Source organism: Nelumbo lutea, chromosome 2, assembly GCF_056320005.1.
Source record: "Nelumbo lutea isolate HS-2025 chromosome 2, American lotus-T2T, whole genome shotgun sequence".
Classification (NCBI taxonomy): domain Eukaryota; kingdom Viridiplantae; phylum Streptophyta; class Magnoliopsida; order Proteales; family Nelumbonaceae; genus Nelumbo; species Nelumbo lutea.
In genome coordinates this window covers 6,559,162-6,568,167 of record NC_142685.1, presented here as the reverse complement: position 1 = coordinate 6,568,167, position 9,006 = coordinate 6,559,162, and the positions used below count along the sequence as shown (strand labels likewise).

The following is a 9,006-nucleotide window of genomic DNA, read 5'->3' as shown; positions in this document are numbered from 1 at the left end:
GGAACCTATTTTTGGATGATTGTCCTCGTTCGACTGACATGTACAAAATCAATTAATTGTTTTTTAAAACGGAACCGATCGTGTTTACATTTTGCATGTAAAAGAGAACATATTTATGCATTAGTTTAATAGAAATATAAGATAAAAGACAAAATCTTGAGACAATTTCTCAAGAAATTTCCATCAGCTCTTTGTTCCTCTGAACCTTAGGGTATTATGGCTTAAGAGTTACAGAAAAATACGCACAAGCCCAATACAGATTTTTTATTTCCACCGCAAAACTATAAACATTCAAAAGATTAAAAATTCACATTTTATACATTCTTCCGTAAATTGATATTAATTTCGATTTGGCACCTACCCAAAATGTATTTTAAACTTATAAATTCTAATCTTGGGCTGAACCCGTCATTCTCCCTAAGAGTTGAGGGATTTTTACCATTGTCTAACGAAACCCATTATCTACTCAACCAGAAGGCTCCTTGGTTCTACGAACTAGTGAGTAGTGACTAGTGTAATGATACTGGGCCAAGCCCTGATTCACGGCCCATTAGTTATTGATAACGATAAAACATTGGCTAACCACATTTCAATAGCCTTCACTTCGGGCTTTTCCATCTCTTCCTTGGGTACAGTTATAGTGAGAACTATATTCACCATCGCCGCCTTCACCTGTCCACCTTTGCATTCTCCGGTAACCAGAACCCATGGAGGAACTTGCCGCTGCTGCACTGGACTCTGTGCCACTTATCGTTCTTCTCCTCGTGTTCTCTGCCGCATTCTCCACTGATTTGGAGGACTCTATCTTCGTGGAGTTCAAATTTCACTTCTTGAGATCAGGAAGGTCAACTTTGAAGATATGGGCTTCTAGGGTCTCCATCCAATCGATGCAGGCATTGGCGAATGCTGGCGTGTCGATTGAGAATTGAGGTGTGGTGAGAGGCAGAGAACAGTGCTGAAAGAGAAATCACGGACTGGATCCCAAAAGTCTACAGACAAGGGATAAAAAATGTTGTTTAATCAGCTACCGAAAATGCTTGGACTTGGGATGATCGACAACTCTGCTTCAAGTTTTTTGTTTGTAACAGAGATTAGAAAAAATAATAATAAATATAATTAAGGTTGTGTTTGATACGATTGCCATTTCTTGCCATTTCTAGAAGTAAATATAGTAAATATAAAATTTTAAGAAATTGGCTTGTCATATAATACGAGATAATTAATATCATTAAAAAAATATAGGCATTGGATTAGGTGTTGGCATTATAATATAAACACAAAGTTTTGACTTTTCTCAAAGAAACATCATCAAATGTTGTATTGGTAATGATAACTTAAAACATTTGTGGTCAAAAAAAATATTCTCACAAAATTTATATTTACCAACTTAAAATGGAATTCGGCTTCGATCAGGGCAAGCCTGTGCTCACATTGTTCCAACAACTTCTTGTAATCTTGCATTGAGAATACCTCCCCATGAAATAAAGCACATAAGTATGAAGATATTCTCAATGCAAGACTGTAAAGATTGTTCGAACGGGCTTTTCCCTTACCGAATCTGGACTCCATCAGATGTTGTAAGTACAAATGACAATATATAGTTCCAAACACACAAGATAATCGATTCCACTAGAAAAAAATATAGGCATTGGATTAGGTCCTGACATTATAATATAAACACCAAATTTGAGGTTTGCTAGTTGCGAGTAGACAACCTTGAAACGCTTGCTAGCTACGAGCAGACAACCTGAGGCTGTTGGAATATTTGACAAATGACGATGCATAGTGGAATGCATTTGGGCTTTATAGTATAGCGAATAAGATGATAAATGAAAACTTAGGGATGGCAATTTCTACCCTACCTGGTGGGTACCTAGGGGTGCAAATGGATTGAGTCATTATCCGATCTGATCTGAGGTCCAATCATATTTTATCAAATTTGAATCACCCCCGTTCGGATTTTCGAATCAAATCGAATAATGGGATTCGATCAGAAATCAAATTGGATTCAAATCACCCCTATCCAATCCGACATATGTTATATATTTAATTATATAAATATATAGTGCATATATATATGTTATTTATTTATAAATATATTATTTATATTATATTTTTATAAATTTGTTATATTATTCACTTTTTTATAAAATACATGTATATATATGTGAAAATAATTAAAAAATACTTGTATTTTTTTGTTTTTTCTTTATTTAAAAATGTATATTTTAATTTTCTTTTAATACTTTATTAATTTTTAAAGAAAACAAGTTGGATCAGATCAGATCCGAAGATCCGACTTACCGATAGGATTCGAGTTCAGATCGAGGCCTATCATATCCGATCGAATCTTTGGATTGGATCATATCTGCCAGGAACAATGTCGGATCGAATTTGGATATACCCTGATTCGAATACGATCCGATCAATTTTTCATCTCTATGGGTTCCCGCTCCTACCCTCCCCGATGGTTTTTTTTTTTTTTTGCTTGAAGAAGGGGTTTTGGGATTCTAGTACCCATACAGGTAAGAGTGGGGTAGGGTATTAGGCTAAACCCGACTCGACCCGCATATTATTGGAAAGCATATAAGCTTTATGCATTAGGTCTTGAATTTAAGAATATTTTAAATTTTATATGAATGATAATTGATAGTTTATGTGTTTTTTACATGCCCTAATCAAAATAATTGAAAATTTTGTTGTTTATTTATGTTATTTTTCTTATATATTATTTATATATGACAAGAAATAAAAGGAAATTATATGCAGGTTCTAAACCCAACTTATCAGTACCCTTGAATGCAGGAAGGGTAGGATCGGGCAGAGTTTTTCATTTTCATGTGCAAGGAGGATTTGGATTCTCAAAATCCGACCTGCTATAGGTTTTGGGACAGGTACAGGTTGAGAGATTTAGGGAGGCAAGTAGGGTCTAAAATGTCAAAACCCGCCGATTGCCATCCTTAAGAAAACTCTTATAATTTTGGGAAACTTCTAATTTTTTTGAGATTTTTATACTTTAAGAAACATTCTAACTATTTTTTTTTTCTTTTTTCCTCAAAAGGAGCAAAGGTTCTAGCTCCTTCACGAATGCATGCGAAGAAAAATATGAGGCTCACTAATACTCCATTTTCAATATTAGTCCCATTTGTTTTCTGCTATATATATATATATATATATATATATATATATATATATATATATATGTAAGGCTTTAAATCCCTGACGCTCTCTGTTTATATCATTTATACTACATCTGGTTTTCATCTATTAGATCATCCGATTCAACCAATTCACCAAACTGAAACTAAAAAAATAAATAATAATAATAATAATAATAATAATAATAATAATAAAAACAATAAATCATAAATAACAACAAATATTATAGGCTTTATAGTAGAGGGTAAATATTATAACATTATAAATTATAATAATATCTAAAAAAATGTAAAAATAAAAAATAAAACCTATAAATACCTATTTTGGTGCAAATTTAACAAAGTCAAGACTTCTAATAACCTAATTTGAAATGCTTCTTTGGAGTTTAATAATGTAATTTCATGGTAGGTTTAGTTAAGCTGTCGGTCAAACACATTAGGGAGTGTTCTCCAATATGAATGTCTTTTTTTTTTTTTTTTTTTTTTTTTCTGGTTAAATGGTGATGTGCAGCTTCTATCGACATCTCAATACTAAGTCAACAAACCAACTCGATAGGTTAGCTTGGAGCATCTTGCTTAGCCCAAACTCCATCTCGGCAAAGGCAAGTTGGCGGAGCTCGTAAGATTACTAGTGACCTGGCCAAAGAATCGACTAAGCTGAGATGAACTAAAGCGACCCGCAAGGGAAAGCTCACTAATTATCCCCATCACTTCGCTACCAAAGGTGCTGGTATCGCGACCGTTAGAACAGCTCCCCGTACCGTGTGCCAAATCTTACTCGAACGAACTGTAACTGTCGCGCGAAACTCGCAACCGACACAGTTATACGCCCAATATTGTGGAAACAGCTCCGCTAGAAGCTTAGGGCCGTTGCCAGGAAGCCTTGAGCCCCTAGTGACTATAAAAGGAGTCCATATCCACTTGGGGAGGTACGCGCACATTAAACCTTCTAGAGCTCTCTCACTCTTTCAAAGCACTTCTCAAACATATGCTGACTTAAGCATCAGAGTACCCTCCCCAGGAAAAAGATGCCTGGGCCCTATCATTTCATTTTCCTTACAATAGATTTCAGCTCGGACACTCAATCATCGGCTCGATCCTTACAACTCGGACAACTAGGTTGACATCCAGTCAAAGTCAGAATCACAATACGGGATGGAGCATCCAGATTGCACGACATCAAGCTCCAAAAACAAAGATATCGAGTCTGATTTGAGACATAGTCAATCCTTTAAATAAAAAATTAAAAAAACATGTATTTCGATTGTGTGGTGTTTTTTTTGTTGTTTCATAAACTGAAATCATAAACCCTTTTTCAAATTTATGGTTTGGGTAAATTACAAAGACCTATTGTACTGTGGAGGGATGCCGGATTTGCTCCTCACACAGGGTGCCTCACACCGACCTGACACCCACATCCTTCCATGCATTTAGAGCATATCCCCGTACTTATAAGTTATTATTCACGAAAGATGTTCCCAATGCACAGTGGATGTGCCTGTGAGGTGCCCATATGTGAGGAGCAGATCCTGTTCCCTATGTGACGGGATCTGCTCCTCACAAATAGGCACCTCATAAGCACATCCACCATGCGTTGGGAACATCTCCCATGAATATTCATTAATAAGTATGGGAGATGTTACCAATGCATGGTAGGATGTGCGTGTGAGGCACCAATGAGGCACAAAGGTGTGAGGAGCAGATTCTTGTTCCCTATGGGGGTTAGTGACAAAGATTCCTGTACTTTTTCTATAACAAAAATTCCCTGATTTTTGGCCGTTAGACAAAGACCTCTAGGAGTTCAAATCAGCTCCCCGCAACGTTCCACAGTACATCTTCCCTTGGGAACATCTCCCGATATCGGGAGATTCAGTATTCTTTTTGCGTTCTTTCTTTCTTTTCCGGCAATCAATCATCATCGATGCAAAGTCCTTCAAATAACCCAACATAAGACGCTCACCTGGCAAGACGATCTCACGATTGACGACATTGGTCGTCGATGAACTGCGTGCGGAGGGCAGATGGAACAACAATTAATCAATTAAGAGAGTTAAACTCAATATGCGGACAGTCGAGGAGAGGTAGAGCTAAATTCCATTGATTATGGGAGTTAGTTACCTTCTGTGACCTCCAATGGAAGAAGGTGATTACTTCTACCAGGCCCCTGATATTCATGATCCAACCAAGGGGCAGAGAATGTCCAATGCCGACTCTACAATAGAGTGAAGTTAACAGAGTTCCTGCAAGCTTCTTCCTTACGTATCCCATGAAGACAAATTCAAGCGCTACGAAAGTTGTCATATCTGTAGTCTTGGACACATCTACGGACAACCCACATCGAACAAAAGAACATAGGAAAGAGATGAATCCCATAAGCGCAAAAGGAACGACCAGACTGATAACACCAATTTTTTATGCCTTTTTCGCAAGGACTCAACATCAAAATTTTGTCCATTTTCATGCCAATTAAGAAGATGAGGTCCTTTCCACGATGGACGCACCCAGTGGAGAACCCTCTGGTATAACATCGATTATGCTTGCACCGACCATGTTGCTAAGCAATGAAAGGACGTAGGACATGAATTATAAATGTCATCAATACAGTGGTAGGACGTAATTGCTCCAAACGTTTGATTGAGTCAGGAGATTTATCATTGCACTGGACATTTCCAGCTTGGCCAACTCAGAAGTCAGGAGATTTATCTCTTCCAGAGCGTGGGCAAGAACAGGGAAGGCGGTGATGTGTTCACTCTACCCCTTAGCCACAAGCGAGGACGTGCGAGCGCTACCCCTCTAAAGTAAGCTCCGTCCGCCATATCCACTTGTTGTTCCATTTTCTCGTCTCCTTGAATAGGAAAGAGAAACAGAAGCTTTCGGTCCTTAGTTTCAACCTGTTATTTTTGTGAGGGATTTCATCGGAATGCAGAGGCTTTTCTACGAATTGATTGAGTAACCCGACGATTGATGTCAAAATTGCAAGTAATCTATCCATTTTGTTGAAATTTTGTATTCAATGCCATGAATGCAAGAAGGTGGCCCGGATGCTTGGACGATTGAGTAACCGGTATGACTTTCTCACCACTCATGCTAATGCTTGGACAGACCCAAGAAGGTGGCCCGGATTACTCGCCAGAAAAATTAAAAAAGAAAAAGAAAAACAAATTTATTTGAGGAAGAAGAAAAAGAATATTTCAAGAGAATCAAAATATGAAGGGAAAAGTATACGCTTAGGCAGCTCAACACCCAGGTTGGTTAAGAAATTAACAATTCTCGAGTGGTACATTTCAAATTATAAAAACCCCTGCTATGTGATTGGAGTTTTATATGGTTGTTGCCAACATGGGACTCTTAATCCATGTTGGATACAACATGGATTATTTGAAAGTACAATAAAGAAGGTTTTCAATTTCTCTCCCACTCACTTTGTATTTCGATCTCCCTCCCACTCTCTCGTACAGTTGTCTCTCCCTCCTCAATGACTCTGTGATTTGAGAAAATGTTTTTACATTCTCTCAGTCAATCTCTCTCGTTATCTCCCTCTTTGTCAATCTACCATTTTCCCTCAATCTCTCTCATTTAACCTCTCATTTCCTCTCTCAGTTGATCTCTCTCTCTCTCTCTCTCGTTTCTTTCCTCTTCCCTCTTTCATTCTTTTTTTTTTTTAATTTTCTTACGCACTTATACGATATTAACTCCCTCAACCAAATTTGATAAAAAACCACAAGAAACCCTTGGAATCTATACTAACTTGATAGAATTTATAACTTGATTGTACAAGTTGTTGGTCCCTTGACCAACTTATAGTTTGTACAATCTGATTAATAACATATAAGTTTCTAAGAAAAATAAAAAAATGAGGGAGGGAGCAAGAGAAAGACTGAGGGGGAACGAAAGAAGAGATTGATGGAGAGAGAGAGAGAGAGAGAGAGAGAGAGAGAGAGAGAGAGAGAGAGATGATTTGTTTGTAGACCAAAGCTGAGAGAATGGGAGAGATAAAGGGAGTTGGAGATCAAGAGTTGATTGTGTGAGTGAGAGAGTGGGAGGGAGATCGAAAGGTAGAGAGAGTGGGAGAGACAGGGAACGGGAGAGAAAGTGAAAATTCTTTTTTTTTTTCAAATAATCTATGTTGTGTCCAACATCAAAAGGAACATGAGAGAGTGAAAACTCCTTTTTTTAATTTTCAAATAATCCATATTGTGTTCAATATGGATTAAGAGTCCCATGTTGGCAACAACCATGCACATAAGTCTCCAATGACATGGCGGGGTTTTTATAATTTGGAATGCACAACTGGGTATCAGAGTTTTGTTGGTTTTTGAACCAACTTGCAACATAAATTTAAATGTACAGCCAGGTCTAACTATAATTTTCCCAATTATAAATTTGAATCTCCATAAAAAGAATGCAAAGAGAGGTCGTATGTCCATGACACGGTGAAACAAATAGAAAAATTTACTTAAAATGACGATAGGAGGAGTTGGACCATTCCGCTAGAAGTCGAGTGAACTGAGCATTGAATAAGGGTAAAACTGTTCGAATAATTATCAAAAGGGCAATTTAGAGATTTAAAACTCTTGTAACAGCAAAATGAGAATATTTTTTACATGACTGTCCGAACATGCTAATGGGGGGGTCGGTCTTTGTCATTGACCCCATAGTACAAGGGGTGTAATTTACACTTGTGGTTTTAAGGAGACATTTTCTCTGCTAGTTTGATAAACTTTTCACACAAATAGTCATTTTGATTAAATGGATGCAACTCACCTTATTTATTTATTTATTATCAAATGTGCTTATACTTTGTACTCAACAATTTTAGGTGATGATTATGATAGTACTAATGTGTTCAATTTTTTGAAAATCATTTATGTTTCTACGTGTATAAAAATCATTTTTGTTTATCACACTTGCTTTTTTTATATGACAGATATGTAATGTAAGAGGCGTGTCCATATGTTTCCTACAAAACTTTTGTTCTTTTTGTGTGTTTTTTATCATTTTTTATTATTTAATTATGACACCAAGAATTGACACATTTGACTAGAAAACTTTAATTGTTTGTCAATGTTGTATTTCATTTCCATCGGTCATTGTTTATTACACTTATTTTCTTCAATATGATTAATATAATATTTGAGATGTGTTTTTTATATTTTCATTTGTTGTATTTATTTGTATTTTGAAGATTTTAGCCTTGCCTTCCACCTAGATAGAAGAACAACTATGCTTTCAGGTTGTGATGTAACTGGTTTTGGTCACGTACCAATTTTTTTTTTATTTTTTGCTAAGTACCTCGTCATTTGATCTGCTCCCAGGAGAGGATGGTGGAACTCCCTGGTGGCAAATTGTCTGGGAGAGAGCTATGCCGAGCTCCCTGATGGCGAACTGCATGGGGGGAGAGTTATGTCGAGCTCCCTGATGGCGAACTGCTTGGGGGAGAGCTATGCCGAGCTCCCTGGTGGTGTGCTACCTTGGTGGACTCATCATTTGCTCTGCTCCTAGGCGGCCTGTGACTCAAAGAATGGTGGAGCTCCCTAGTGGTGAGCTACCTTGGTGGATTCATCATTTGCCCTGCTCCTAGGCGGCTTGTGACTCAGAGAATGGTGGGGCTCCCTGGTGTAGTGCAACCTGACTGCCCTCTGCATGAGGTGATCTTCTCTCCTTTGTGGGCGACGGGAGCTGAGGGACCTGCGAGAACTCCATCTTTTCCTCCTCTTTGTAGGCAGCAAGAGCTAAGGGACCTGCGAGAACTCCATCTTTTCCTACTCTTTGTAGGCGGCGGGAGCTGAGGAACCTGTGAGAACTCCATCTTTTCCTCCTCTTTGTAGGCGGCAAGAGCTGAGGGACC

At 37.8% G+C, this 9,006-nt stretch overlaps 1 pseudogene; it reads right to left on the bottom strand.

Annotated features, from left to right (window-relative positions):
* Positions 1–247: 247 nt before the first annotated feature.
* Positions 248–5,708, bottom strand: LOC148868302 (18.1 kDa class I heat shock protein-like; annotated as a pseudogene).
* Positions 5,709–9,006: the final 3,298 nt, after the last annotated feature.